The sequence below is a fragment of the Natator depressus genome, chromosome 9 (assembly GCF_965152275.1).
Source record: "Natator depressus isolate rNatDep1 chromosome 9, rNatDep2.hap1, whole genome shotgun sequence".
NCBI lineage: Eukaryota > Metazoa > Chordata > Testudines > Cheloniidae > Natator > Natator depressus.
Genome location: NC_134242.1, coordinates 39,340,025 through 39,355,800, shown reverse-complemented (window position 1 = coordinate 39,355,800; position 15,776 = coordinate 39,340,025). Strand labels below are relative to the sequence as shown.

Genomic DNA, 15,776 nt, shown 5'->3' with positions numbered 1-15,776 from the left:
ATATAAGTTGTTACTGGTAGTTTATCTTGCTATTTACATTGTTCATATATTTCCCTTTCCTTTTTCTGTTTAATTATACCCCGTTGTTATGTCCTTAAGCTCAGATTTTGCACCCTCCACGATTAAGGAATTGAGAATTAAAATGTTAGTTTCCTTTAATGTGGAGCTTAAATTTCCTGTATTATATTTTTTAATAAGAGAGAGTTGAGAGGAAAGAAAACTTGTTGAGTTCTCACTAGTTATGCTGACAACGACATGCAACCAATCTAGCCAGGTAAGTGACACATTGTACTAGCTATACTTTTGTTATAATTTCGCAAAAATCATTCTCAAGGCTATCAGTAACCAGAGAAAGGAAAGATTGATTTCTGTTGTAACACTAATTCATGCTGTTGACAACCATAACTTGTCATTTGGAAGATGGTAGTTCTGATAATGTGGAAACCTAAAAAAAAAAAAAAAAAAAGGTTTTAAATCAAAATTCTGGTCATGTAATTGTTACCAGAACAACACTGAAATCAAAGACACTTAAGCCCTTTTCAAATTAAAAGGTGGACAGTCTAAGTGTGCTCTAATTACAAATAATTACACTTAGAAATACTTTGTTAGAAAAATATTGAATAGACAAGACAGTTGCAAATCTGAGTAGAAATTAAAATTCCATTAACTGCTCTTAAAAAAAAAGTAAATAGCTGCCAGTTATAGTAGCTAATTAGAAATGAAGAAGTGATTACATCGTCATCTAATCATTAAGGGAGAAGTATAAAGGTCTTCAGTAAGTCAAAACTCAAATGGTAAATCCTGGAAAACGTTTTTTCCATTGTGGTTCAGACATGGAAGGGATAATCCATGCATGGCTCTCCCACTTCCTGCAAATAAGTGGGTGTCCTCTACCTCCATTGCACCACCTTCACCATCCTTAGACACCATGGAAGGACCTCTGCAGGGTCAAAGATCTGCACATGGGAGGAAGACAGCCAGTGATGGGAAAAGAGGCAGCAGGGAAGGCAGGTAAAACATGTACACAATCTCCCCACTCAGGCAACCAGCTAGAATCCAATGAACAGTTAATTCAGCTGAAATTGTATTGACTATTCTCAGGGCCATTCCTAGCTATTCTGGGGCCCTACGCAGCCCCCCCGCGGGGGTGTGGGTGGGGGTCCCAGGCCTCCATGGGGGGAGGAGCAGCGCGCAGCTGTGCACTTTGTGTATGGCCCTGACTATTCTGTAAGGATGACTTGCAGCCAGTGCAGAGGAACAAAGAGCCAGTGATTAATTTGTAATGAAAGAGGTGCTGGGCTTCAAGCAATTTTTTTACTTTCATAACTGAAGTGGCAAGCCCAGAGGTGCCAGGGCTATGAACTCCCAAGCCTAGAGATGCCGGGGCTTTACCCTGACAAGCTCTGGTACAATTTAAGCACTGCCTAGAGCCAGTGCAGTAAAGCAAAGATTATTCTATAAGGGAACAGCAACCCCAACAGAATGAAGCTTTTGTAGAGGTCTCCTTCTTTTCTGTCCCCAGGCCTCTCCTGTACATTTTTCCACCAAAGGGGCTGATCTAGTTCTGAGTATATACTTAAATTCTTTCTATAGAGCAAACTAACTCTCAGATATATTGGTCAAATGCAAGCCATTTGCAGTGCTCCATTCTAGTGGCTCTAGGTCACTGTCTTTGTTCCTCTGCACTGGCTGCAAGTCTTCCTTGTTACTTGTCTGGCTCACTTGAAGCATGGCAGTAATGGGATCACACATGCAGGGATCCCTCTGTCACTTGCTGCCCTTGGAGAAGCTCCCACTGGAGAAGTTGTCTACAGCATGGAGGAGCTTTACAGTCAATACAATTTCAATACAATAGTCAATACAATTTCAGCTGAATTAGCCGTTCACTGGATTCCAGCTGGTTGCCTGAGTGGTTGTGTACATGTTTTACCTGCCCTCTCTACTGCCTCTTTTCCCATCAATGGCTGCCTTCTTCCCATGTGCAGATCTTTGACCCTGCAGAGGTCCCTCCATGGGGTCTAGGGATGGCAAAGGTGGTGCAATGGAGGTAGAGGACACCCACTTATTTACAGGAAGGGGGAGAGCTATGCATGGATTATCCCTTCCATGTCTGAACCACTGAAGATTTTCCCTGCAGCAGAGCAAAAGCTAACCAGCCTATCAGACTGTTCAGTATCCTAAAGCCATTTTTCTGAAATGATAGGTTTATTAGTGCTATTTAGAACAAAGCCTTTTATCATCTTCCTTTTATTACATTGTGATATTAAAATTAGTCTTACAAGCAGCAGATTAAAAATTGGAATCAGAGTAGGGCATTTTTGTTCTACTTAAACTATTTCTCACTGAAGACATGCCATAAATGCAATTCATTCTAACCCTCTACATGCACCTCACCTTTAATGCTACTGAGAAGGACTCTGTGGGAAATAATTACAGTAGTATTTGAACAAATTCATCACGGATACTAATAGTACATAGCCCAATCAATTCATCCTTGCCATGTGCACTCAGATTTTAAATTTGTATATAAACCTGAAATGTATGATCTATATAAGGTACTCTCTGTAAAATCCCATAATTACATGTCCTTCAGACTTTGATTATATTATTCTAAAGATCATTGTCATAGTTCAGGGCAGCTGCACCTGTATTCCCCTTCCATAGTCCAGCAAGAACACCCCCCTCCAAGTTCCCAGGTCCATAGCTGTCACCTTTCTTTGGCAGAGACCCACATCTCTCCTGGTCCTGACTGCAGTTTTCCCAGGCTAAACAACTCCCAGCCTACACTCTGTTATTCCCAGCAAGACAGACCAACTAAACAGGCCAGCATTTGCTCTTGGCTTACTCTTCAAAGTCAATGAAGAATGTAATTGCCAGCAGCTGTAGATTAATACACAGCTCTTTATAATCAAGCATACTTTTTCATAGGACACTCCAGTAAATATCTATCATATTTCAGTGTTATCCCTCACATGCTAGAAGACTATTTTAATTTCAATAAACCTATCTCAGAGTTAGGCATCTTATTTTCTACTCAAACTAATATATATTCACTTGTCTACACAATTAATTGACTTGTTGATAACAAAAGAAATTAACAAAAGCAATCTATAAACCTAGTTTTGGAAGTATAAATATATTCAAGCATGGTTTTAATCTAGAGTCCACGATGTTTGAGAGTGTTCTAAATTTGGTAAAATTAATTATTCCATCCATATTACTTAGATAGCATTCAAAAGCATGCTAGCTGCTTTACAGATATGAAGGAATAGAAGTCCCTGACCCAAAGGGCTTTCTGTTTTAGTAATCCTTAATTGCTTTTACAGTGACTCATCAAATGAAAAACTGAAAAATAAAATAGAATATTCCTGAGAAGCTGAAAATACTTTGGTCAATACCTGAAATCTTTAAAATGCTTAAATAAACTTCCAAAATATGGTAAAGTCATTCAGCTACTGTTTTATACCACATCATTGAACTCCTAGGCATGCCAAATGACTGTAATCCATACTTTTCAATTTGGGAAGTCCTCGTCCCAACTGTTGACAGCTTTACATTTTTTACACATGAGCCTAAATTTGGCTGTGCTCCCTCCGCCGCCACCTCCTCCCCCCGGCATAAGTTCCAAACACCGATTTTGCGATTTGTAAACCATCAGTATAGCAGTACAACTGGCAACGTATATAAGTTAACTTCCTGTTCCTAGGAATGATTGTGTGCAACAAGGCTGTTCTGGTAACCGTGATTGAAACTTCCTGAAAGATTCCAAACCAAAGAAACACATTTAAAAATAGAACTTTTAAGCACAGCCCCTTTGTTTTATATATTAGGAAATAAAACAAACAAACAAACAAGCAAGCTATAAGCTAACTAAGAACCACTTAACCATGTCCAGAGTGAGCAAAGCATGACTTAGTGATAACTGGGCACACGATGAACGCTCTTGGCTGTTTGGCACGTTGTATAGCGATGCTTTTCCTACATCTGTTTCACCTTATTTGAGCTATGAAGGATCACAGTTAAACAAAGAAGATGCTAAAAAGTAGACAGAAGATACAACTAGTGACCTTTCAGTTGTATCCTGGTCCTAAGTTCAGCCAGACTCAGCATGATCATTGTCTCTTCTTCCTTCACCTGCCTGCTAATTCCTTAACTGCTTAACCAGCTAGTTCCATTCAGTGTCTCACTAAGACATTAAGTGACAATTTTTGCCCTCAGATACATGCACAACACTCATTATGTGTGCAGCATCTACCAGATTCACTGAGGGATGTAAACACCTGCATGACCCTGAGGGCAGAACCCAATTCTGAAGCAATAAAATAGACTGAAAAAGGTTTAGTCCTCATTTGAAGAGTCACAACTCAAAACTGTTAAATTGATTGTCTTAAAATTTTGGTCAAGGATTCCTTGAGTGTAACCTGCGAATCTAGTGACAAAACTAATCTGGACATCCTAATAATCTATAAATTCTCAGACAACAAAAGTTTCCAGGCAGTACTGTCTGGCATGGTAAGAAAGTTCACAAAACCCAACAGGCCTGATTTTCCTCTCACTCATACTGGTTTCACTCCAGTGATTTCAGTGCAATTACTTGTGATGTATACCAGTGGAAGCGAATGGAGAATCAGGCTCATCATCCTGAGACAATTCAACACCTGCAAGATGATGCCTGTGATACCATAGCCCAAAACCTCCCTATCCAAAATTTCCAACTTAGATTTTTCATAAGTAATCTCCATACCTCTTGCATTCAGCTGGCAATATCCTGACCTTGAACTGAATGTAAACATCAGAGCAAGAAGCATGCCCTACATCCTGGTTAGACCACTTTCTCCTCCAGGAAGAAATCAGAACTCTCCTAAAACAATGCAAAAAGAAACTACCATTATGGTCCACTCCTAGGATATTTTGCACTCTGGCAGAATCCAAAGTTTACAGAAAACAGAATTTTTACAAATTTAATTTAAAAAAAAAAAACGCAAATAGATTCTACTTCTCCTCTATTATAGATACAAACAAACCACGTCCTACAGAACTTGTATAGACTGTAAAAAAGTAACAGGAAAAAAAAACACAACCCCAAAAATCTTTCAAAAGTCAGTTTAATCAAACCATTCAAATCTAACAGTGAGTTTTCTTTGTTTATAGATCTTAGTTCATTTTCAATTTTAAAAAATGTTGTACATAATGAAAAGGAGGACTTGTGGCACCTTAGAGACTAACCAATTTATTTGAGCATGAGCTTTCGTGAGCTACAAGTCCTCCTTTTCTTTTTGCGAATACAGACTAACACGGCTGTTACTCTGAAACCTGTACATAATGAATCTGTTGTGCATAAATCATGCAGAACTGGCAGTCTCAAATCAGAAAAGTCCCAGTAGTTAAGAATGTTACCATTACACCAAAACTAGCCATGGATTGGCCCCTCCTAGCCTGGATTAAGGTTATTACTCAATCATAATGGAAAGTTTTATGGAGATAAGGGATCTTCTGCCATAATGGAGGACTACTGTAGAATGAGCCTATCAAAACATAGCACTTTGCTCCCCTTTTTTTAACCTATAAAAACACTCTACACAATCATTCTTAGCTGAAGCATTTAATTTTCTTATAAGAAAGAATTTGCTGTTGTAGGATTGCTACCATAGGGCTACAGGAAAGCAGTACTTGTGGCACCTTAGAGACTAACAAATTTATTTGAGCATAAGCTTTCATGAGCTACAGCTCATTTCATCAGATGCATGCAGTGGAAAATACAGTGGGGAGATTTTATATACACAGAGAACATGAAACAATGAAACATGTTACCATACACACTGTAACGAGAGTGATCAGGTAAGCTGAGCTATTACCAGCAGAAGAGAAAAAAACCTTTTGTAGTGATAATCAAGGTGGGCCATTTCCAGCAGTTGACAAGAACATGTGAGGAACAGTAGTGGGGGGAAAACTAACATGGGGAAATAGTTTTATTTTGTGTAATGACACATCCACTCCCAGTCTTTATTCAAGCCTAATTTAATGGTGTCCAGTTTGCAAATTAATTCCCATTCAGCAGTCTCTCATTGGAGTCTGTTTTTGAAGTTTTTTTGTTGTAGAATTGCAACTTTTAGGTCTGTAATTGAGTGACCAGGGAGATTGAAGTGTTCTCCGACTGGTTTTTGAATGTTATAATTATTGACGTCTGATTTGTGTCCATTTATTCTTTTACGTAGAGACTGTCCGGTTTGGCCAACGTACATGGCAGAGGGGCATTGCTGGCACATGATGGAATGTATCACATTGGTAGATGTGCAGGTGAACGAGCCTCTGATAGTGTGGCTGATTTGATTAGACCCTATGATGGTGTCCCCTGAATGTGGACACCATGTGGCACAGATGGCAATGGGCTTTGTTGCAAGGATAGGTTCCTGGGTTAGTGTTTTTGTTGTGTGGTGTGTGGTTGCTGGTATTTGCTTCAGCTTGGGGGGCTGTCTGTAAGCAAGGACTGGCCTGTCTCCCAAGATCTGTGAGAGTGATGGGTCGTCCTTCAGGATAGGTTGTAGATCCTTGGCTATAGTAGTAACTGGGTTAAAAACACACTTTAAACTCCTGCTTTCAGATTGAAATTCACATACTTGTTCTTACCACAAAAGTTTGGTGTAAAGACTAAGATGATAGTTAGTTTCGTCTATAACCCTTTTATATGTAAAACACTATTGTGATCTTCCCCAGCAGGGATCACACAAAAGAGAGAGAAAACAGATAAAATAGAAAAGGAGGCAGAGACAGACAAAGTGTAAAGAAGAGAGGAAAGGAACAAACCAGGACGGTGAAACTGAAACTAAATGCAGCCATAACAGTGAGCCCACTGTCTGGAGACATTTTTCCTCTCAGAATTAAATCACAGTTTAAAAGTGCTCACCAACCATTTATCCACTTCACTTGTTCCGAATTTAGAAAAGCCACCTACAACCATATCAATGTGGACAGCAAAGTTAAAATTACAGACTGAGGTTGTACATTACAATTTTCAGGTAAACTATCATCAACATGCAAGTGTATAGTTAGGGCCAAATGCTGCATACTTTATCAGTATGTCCATTGAAATTGGTAGGATTATTCATATAAGTGAAGCAATGGGATTAGTTCCTTAGCACCAAATTTAGGCTACATTTCAGAAATACAGTTTCCTATTAGCTCTTCCTTAACTTGTCAATATGTGAAGTGGGATGGAAAAGTGAGGAGGGGTAAGAAGTGGCAACTGAGTAAGTCGAATATTGTTTTAAAAAATGCACTGCAGAACGAATTACAGTAAGTGGTGTTTTGGTTTGGACGGGTTTGGCGGGGGAGATAAAGAGAACCTCTTTCCCTCTATTTCACAATGTTCCGTTGCTGAATCTAGACAGTTACTCTATTTGCAGTGCTCAAGATAAGGCAGAGTTCACAAGAGCACCTTTTCCCCAGCAGGATCACAGGAATAGTTCTTGAATTTCTCTTTTAAAGTTACACTTTCATTATAATGAGAGGGAACAGGGTTGGGGAGGAAGAGTCTGAAATACAAGGTTGAGGAAAATACTACTTAAAATTAAAGAATATTAAATGTCCTGTTTAAAAAACATTAAAATGTAATGTTTAATATTTAAAGAACATGACCATGTAGCCTTACTAATACAGCAGCCCGGGTTCAAAGCAGGAAGAAAAATGTACTGGGAATTTGGCATGGGAAGAATAAAGCCAAAATAGAAATGAGCACTGCAGAATAACCCTGTCTGACTGAGGTAAGACTTAATTCCACAGCACTCATTTCTACTTGGAATTTATTCCTCCCAGACTGAGTTCCCAGTAATTTTCTCTTCCTGGTTTGAACGCTGGGTGCTGTGTTAGTAAAGCTATATGGTCAGAGATAGCCTGTGAAGCCTCAGAAAGCCACACAACAGAAAACATTCTCCACCCCACCACCGTCTTTGTCAACTGATAGGTTTCAGAGTAGCAGCCGTGTTAGTCTGTATTCGCAAAAAGAAAAGGAGTACTTGTGGCACCTTTTCTTTTTGTCAACTGACTAGTTTACAACACTATTTGCACCTCCTAGCATAAGCAGAAAGTATTTCGGATATGTGAAGCTGCTAAGCTTTCAACTCTGTCAGCATGAAGTATGGGATACATCACAGCAGGAGCAGTGGGTCTTGGGCAGGCTTTCCTCCTGTCCTCCAGTGTAAGTTAAAGTTGAATTTGGAGTCAGGGGTTGCGGGGGGATCAGATGTTTCAACTCTACTTACAATAATCCAATTCCTCATCCCCTACAAACTACCACTAGATAAAAATAAATACACTAGCTATTCTCCGACTAAAAGCAGCACATGTATCAAAGTGGTCTGATATTACAAGACATTTTTTAAATAAGTTCCTTGCAGTTTGTCTTTTCAGTTGAGAATTTTCATCTGCAAAAAATAAAAACTTATCACTGATCAGTGAGACCTGTTTCTCCCCTTCCCCTTCATCAAAAGGAGATGATTCAATACAAACCCCACCCTGGCAGCCAGACAATAAAGCTGCAAATAACTTATTCTGATCAAAGCCCCATCTGCTTGGCAGCAGCAATTCAGCTGCACTTGTGGTTTTTGTATGACTGCAGCTTCTGAATTGAATGGTCCTTTCATTTAGATGGAAGTTTAAACAAAATATGGTAATTAGCATCGACCACTGTGGCTTTCATGGCTACTATCTACAAAGAATTCGCTAATAAAAGGACTTTCCTGCTTTCCCATCCAATTACATAACATTGTTGAACAATATAATTTAAATTTAAATCAGCCAATTATTTTTTTTAATTCAGTCAACGTTGGACTTTCTGCCTTAAACTATCTATCAAGTGTCAGTAACGTCAGTTAAATATCCATCTTAACAGAAACAACCTTGATTTGATTCATTTCACACTAAGGCCTGTGTTTAATGTTACAGTTTAACATTATGGTTGGAAGCATAAAACTACCTCCCTGCATTTTGAAAAGGAAGCAACATTGCATGCAATGTAAACAAAAATAAAAAAATCAATCTTTGGTAAGTGATAAAATTGAAATAAAACATAAAGATGCAAATAAACAATGAGGCATGTTAAAAATGAGGAGTACGTAATACAATAATCAATACAATTCTTAAGTGCCGCAGGGAGAAGCTTAACCAATATAACCCATTTTAAACTTGTTTAATTAAACTAGTGCAAGTTTTTGAGTAGAATAAGTCCACAGACACCCAAATCCCTGATCATATTTAAGTCAATTGTGGAAAGTTTACTGGTTAATTGTATGAAAAAGAATTAGTGGCAAATAATATTTTAAAATCTATGGCTCGGATTGGACTTGGCCACTTAACTCCCCTCAGGCGGCTTAAAGATTTGGTTCTATACATTTGTCTCTCCCCCTTGCCCTCTCCAATCAAAAATCACAATATAGGTCAGGCAGGTTAAAAACAGGGTGGGGATGGGGGTGGAGTTGGTTAGCTGCTTGGGCTGCATTTATCTCAAGAGAAGACTTTTGTGTAACTAATTATTTAAAATAATACAAGACCTAAATCTTTACATTCAAGAACTGGACCTAAAATACTTAAAATACCTAAATAACTGCAGTAACACAGAGAGACACACACAAACAGTATTTGTTGACTAATGTTGATGCTAGTTTTCTTTCAAGGGAGGGATTGATTGTACCAGAAAAGTACAAGATGAGCTTAATTGGAAAAAATGTTGTGTAAATTACAGACCAAAACTATATGCTTCTCTACAAAGGAAAGCTTTGCCAGTTATACCGATATTGTTGTGCAGGTATAATTCACTTGTGGACCCTTATTGCGGCATAAAAGCGGCTTTTTTGCAGTTTAACGAAACCCCCTTCCCAAGCAACGAGCGAAATTTAAAAAGACACTCTTATACTAGAATAAGTGTCCACATGAGGGACACTTGGTTTAAACTTACACCTTAGATTATACTAGAAAGCCCATTCCCACGTAGACAAAACCTCTGCCAATAAAAGTTAATTCACAACTCTCTGCCCTCCTCAAAAGAATTGTCTTGAGTCAGCGAGTTTGCATGCATTTGGATAATGCAATGATGGTCATTGTCTTACAATTCAGTATGAACTGTATCTGTAAAGTTAACAGCGTTCGGTAAATTAAGACACGGCTATTCTATTTGTATAGCAAAGAACCATTTGCTTCCAAGCGGTGTCGATCAAAGAGGCAAATGAAATTTTATGCAAGCCACTTGTTGGTCATATTTCTACAGAACACTGTTTCTTAATCTTGGGGTCAAAACTAAATGTTAAAATAATAAACAATTAAAAATACCATCCTCAAGAGTCAAGCCTGAAAACTGAATCTGCTTCAACAGCATCTGACAACATCTTCATATGATCATGCACAAATGTGACCAAATATGTACAGAAGTGGCCCATAAAGAACACACCTTCACTTTGAGTGTGTGCTAGCCACTGGGCCACTGCCACCTTCCACTGCAAATGCTCTGGAGCAAGGGTAGGGCTGACTTGATCTCCTCCTCACCTCGCAAGCAAGAGGGAGGAGGAAGCTGAACTGTGGGCTGAGGCTTAAATTGAGTCATTAGGAGGCTGAACTGAATCTTTATATCTTTCCTTTGAGATTTGATTTCCAATTTGAACCCTTCTTTTATATTTTATTTATAAATACCAAAGTAGAGATTTGCTGTGAATTACAAAAATTTAATACATTCGTAAATTTGAGGCTGCAAAGGATTGAGACTAAGGTTATGATCAACATACTGCCAGTGTTGGTTAAGCACAGTGGAGAAACAGAGAGCCCATGTTTTAGATTAATCACCTCTGGTTAAAGTGGTGACAGCTTTTATTAAATGCTAATCAGTATTCTTGTTATTAACAACATAAATAAATGAGCTATAACTTTAACCATGAGCAAAGCCTTTAGTTCCGAAACCTGAAAGTGACCATGACTGGGCAACAGTTGGGTCTGCTCTGCATTACCAGATATGGACTGCAAAGAAAATATGCTCTTTCTAACATAAGGATATTGAACTGCAGAAACAATTCACTTCTAGAACTAAGGGGCACTGGGATAGATTAAGAAGGGAATGGGAAGGAATAGGAGGCAATCATCTTTCTTGGACATGGCCGACAAAGACATCCAGAGTGTGACATGCTAGAATTCTAGACTCAAATCTTAAAATTGAATGTCTGAAGTTAGGCATCTATATTTATATATAGGTACTTTAATAGACTGATTTTCAGAAGCACTGAGCAGTCGCAGCTCCCACTAAATTCAGCACCTCTGAAAGTCAGTCTACATATTTTCATGTCTAAATGTGGATATAGATACCCAAATTTAGGCATCCCAGTTTGAAAGTTTTGGCCCTATTTTACAGCCTGTTAGGCTGAGAAAGAGTATGTAACGTCTTCCAGTCCTTTTACTGATACTCTGTCACCAAAATCTTTAAAAGCCTGTGTGCGGAACTAAGTGGAAGTGGGTCTGGTGCTTTGAATATAGTTGTCATGCTTTTGGGACTCACCACCACAGAGCTTCCTGTTGGTACCTCCGGGAATTAGCTCAGTCCATGTGGAGCACCCTCCGCTGGTGGTGTCCCATCCGTCTCTGGCCCTCTCTTGGCGTCTGGACCTGCGTTGCTCCCTTCTCACAGCGGCGTCTTCAGGACACTGCCCTCCGGCAATGCCCCCTAGTCCATGCTCACCCCCTTCCGGGGGTGGGGGGTGGGGTTAACAGCAGTCTTTCCGCTTCGCCCCTGCCGCAGTGGCCAACCACATACTCAAAGTCTAACCCCTTCTGTCAGAGGTCGGGTGCAGTCCGCTATGGCCACTTCTAACGGCTGGGTGTAATACAAGGGGAAAGGGGGGGGATTCAGGCCCGCCCTCTACTCTGGGTCCTGGCCCAGGGACCCTCTGGCAGCAGCCTCCCTGCCCTCCTTCGCTCCCCTTGTCCGCCTCTCCTCCCTGGGCCGCTTCCCCTTTGGCCCCTTTGCACCTTGTGGGCCCTTCTATCAGGGCCTGCAGCCTGGCAGGTATTGGGCTGGAGTTCCATGAAAACTCATGGCGATCGGGGGAAGTCCTGGACGACTGGAAAAAGGCTGTAGTGCCCATCTTTAAAAAAGGGGAGGAGAATCCTGGGAACTATATGCCAGTCAGCCTCACCTCAGTCCCTGGAAAAATCATGGAGCAGGTCCTCAAGGAATCAATTCTGAAGCACTTAGAGGAGAGGAAAGTGATCAGGAAAAGTCAGCATGGATTCACCAAGGGCAAGTCATGCCTGACTAAACTAATTGCCTTCTATGACGAGATAACTGGCTCTGTGGATGAGGGAAAAGCGGTGGACGTGTTGTTCCTTGACTTTAGCAAAGCTTTTGACACGGTCTCCCACAGTATTCTTGCCAGCAAGTTAAAGAAGTATGGGCTGGATGAATGGACTATAAGGTGGATAGAAAGTTGGCTAGATTGTCGGGCTCAACGGGTAGTGATCAATGGCTCCATGTCTAGTTGGCAGCCGGTATCAAGTGGAGTGCCCCAAGGATTGGTCCTGGGGCCGGTTTTGTTCAATATCTTCATAAATGATCTAGAGGATGGTGTGGATTGCACCCTCAGCAAGTTTGCAGATGAAACTAAACTGGGAGGAGAGGTAGGTACGCTGGAGGGTAGGGATAGGATACAGAGGGCCCTAGACAAATTAGAGGATTGGGCCAAAAGAAATCTGATGAGGTTCAACAAGGACAAGTGCAGAGTCCTGCACTTAGGACGGAAGAATCCCATGCACCGCTACAGACTAGGGACCGAATGGCTCGGCAGCAGTTCTGCAGAAAAGGACCTAGGGGTTACAGTGGACGAGAAGCTGGATATGAGTCAACAGTGTGCCCTTGTTGCCAACAAGGCCAATGGCATTTTGGGATGTATATGTAGGGGCACTGCCAGCAGATCGAGGGACGTGATCGTTCCCCTCTATTCGACATTGGTGAGGCCTCATCTGGAGTACTGTGTCCAGTTTTGGGTCCCACACTACAAGAACGATGTGGAAAAATTGGAAAGAGTCCAGCGGAGGGCAACAAAAATGCATTGGGGACTGGAACACATGACTTATGAGGAGAGGCTGAGGGAACTGGGATTGTTTAGTCTGCGAAAGAGAAGAATGAGGGGGGATTTGATAGCTGCTTTCAACTACCTGAAAGGGGGTTCCAAAGAGGATGGATCTAGACTGTTCTCAGTGGTAGCTGATGACAGAACAAGGAGTAATGGTCTAAGTTGCAGTGGGGGAGGTTTAGGTTGGATATTAGGAAAAACTTTTTCACTAGGAGGGTGGTGAAACACTGGAATGCGATACCTAGGGAGGTGGTGGAATCTCCTTCCTTAGATATTTTTAAGGTCAGGCTTGAGAAAGCCCTGGCTGGGATGATTTAGTTGGGGATTGGTCCTGCTTTGAGCAGGGAGTTGGACTAGATGATCTCCTGAGGTCCCTTCCAACCCTGATTCTATGATTCCCTTCTGCTCCCCCGAACCTGCCCAGCACTGCGCTGTCCCAGGTGCTCGTCTCCTCACTCAGGAGACAGACCTTTCCCTTTGAAGGTCTGGGAGAGACTGACTGCCTCTTGCCTGGGCAGCCTTTATATAGGGCCTAGCCTGACCCTGATTGGCTGCCTCTTGCTCAGCCCTGATTGACTCTCTAATAGGCCCTCCCAGATTGGCTGCCACCTTGTGCAGCCGCTCTGGCCTGCTGTAACCCAATCTGGCATGGGAGTGGGGCAGCCACCCCATTACAATAGTATTGAGAGCTACCTTTTGAAAATTTAGGGCCAAGCAGACTAGCTCGCTGTGATTTTTGCAGATTAATTCAACTCTATTCATTTTCTTTTTATAGTCTACCAATCGATTAAGCAATCAATTTGCAAACACCTAGAAGATAATAAGGTGATAAATAAAAGTCATCATGGATTTGTCAAGAACAAATCATGTCAAACCAACCTGATAGCTTTCTTTGACAGGGTAACAAGCCTTGTGGATGCGGGGAAGCAGTAGATGTGGTATATCTTGACTTTAGTAAGGCTTTTGATACAGTCTCGCATGAACGTCTCATAAACAAACTAGGGAAATACAACCTAGATGGAGCTTGTGAAAGGTGGGTGCATAACTGGTTGGAAAATCATTCCCAGAGAGTAGTTATCAGTGGTTCACAGTCATGCTGGAAGGGCATAATGAGTGGAATCCCGCAGGGATCAGTTCTGGGTCCGGTTCTGTTCAATATTTTCATCAATGATTTAGATAATGGCATAGAGAATACACTTATAAAATTTGCGGATGATACCAAGCTGGGAGGAGTTGCAAGTGCTTTGGAGGATATGATTAAAATTCAAAATGATCTGGACAAACTGGAGAAATGGTCTGAAGTAAATAGGATGAAATTCAATAAGGGCAAATGCAAAGTACTCCACTTAGGAAGGAACAATCAGTTGCACACATACAAAATGGGAAATGTTTGCCTAGGAAGAAGTACTGCGGAAAGGGATCTGGGAGTCACAGTGGATCACAAGCTAAATATCAGTCAACAGGGTAACACTGTTGCAAAAAAAGCAAACATCATTCTCGGACATATTAGCAGGAGTATTGTAAGCAAGACACAAGAAGTAATTCTTCCACTCTACTCCACACTGATTAGGCCTCAACTGGAGTATTGTGTCCAGTTCTGGGTGCCACATTTCAGGAAAGATGTGGACAAATTGGAGAAAGTCCAGAGAAGAGCAACAAAAATGATTAACAGTCTAGAAAATATGACCTATGAGGGAAGATTGAAAAAATTGGGTTTGTTTAGTCTGGAGAAGAGAAGACTGAGAAGGGACATGATAACAGTTTTCAAGTACCTAAAAGGTTGTTACAAGGAGGAGGGAGAAAAATTGTTCTTCTTAAACTCTGAGAATAGGACAAGAAGCAATGGGCCTAAATTGCAGCAAGGGAGGTTTAGGTTGGACATGAGGAAAAAATTCTTGTCAGAGTGGGTAAGCACTGGAATAAATTGCCTGGGAGGGTTGTGGAATCTCCATCATTGGGGATTTTTAAGAGCAGGATAAACATCTGTCAGGGATGGTCTAGATAATACTTAGTCCTGCCTTGAGTGCAGGGGACTGAAGTCGATGACCTCTCGATGTCCCTTCCAGTCCTGTCATTCCGTTATTCTAATGCCTGTGGTGCTGCACAGCCACTAGCATTTATGTGGCCTGTCTCCGATGGTTCTATTGAGAAAGACTATTGAAATTGGGGGGGGGGGGGGGGCTCAGATCCTTTAAGTTATCAGGCCATCAATCTTTACTGTTTCAGGTAATTACTGTCTGAAGGGAGCTTGCCATCCTTACACAAGGATATTGTCCAGAAATAATGTTTCCAGTGGTAAATGTTGAGATTTTAATGGAACCCAATTTACGTTATTATGGTGTATGTCATATCCTCATAAAAGTTGCTCAAATTTATTTCCTCACAATGCAAACCCTAAAGAGTAAAGATAGACATTAGGTTAGATTCATGCCTTACATAATACCAGTGATGCAGTGAGACATATAGACATACAGAAAAGAGCAACACAGTGGTTTTCTTGAGGGATAATTTGTAATGGGGTGCATTTTAAATGTATAGACTACAAAATGTAACTTAAATATTTTGAAGGAAAAGAAAGGGTCCGTTATCTATCCTAAAACGTAAGAATTACCAATTCAGAAAACCCTATCACTAACAATGGTTTTGCAACCCAGTCCAAAGGATATTTTCTGA

At 40.8% G+C, this 15,776-nt stretch overlaps 1 protein-coding gene across 3 annotated transcripts in view; it reads right to left on the bottom strand.

Annotated features, from left to right (window-relative positions):
- The window catches only part of SPSB4 (splA/ryanodine receptor domain and SOCS box containing 4), a 306,597-nt gene that overhangs the window by 176,899 nt on the left and 113,922 nt on the right, over nt 1-15,776 (bottom strand). Inside the window, exon 1 of one of the 3 annotated variants that reach the window (XM_074963959.1) lies at nt 11,531-11,549. The exons of the other annotated variants lie outside the window; for them this stretch is intronic. The gene's annotated coding sequence lies outside the window, so the exon portion shown is untranslated. Of the gene's footprint in view, nt 1-11,530; nt 11,550-15,776 lie in introns of those variants that run through there. 3 annotated transcript variants of the gene reach the window in all.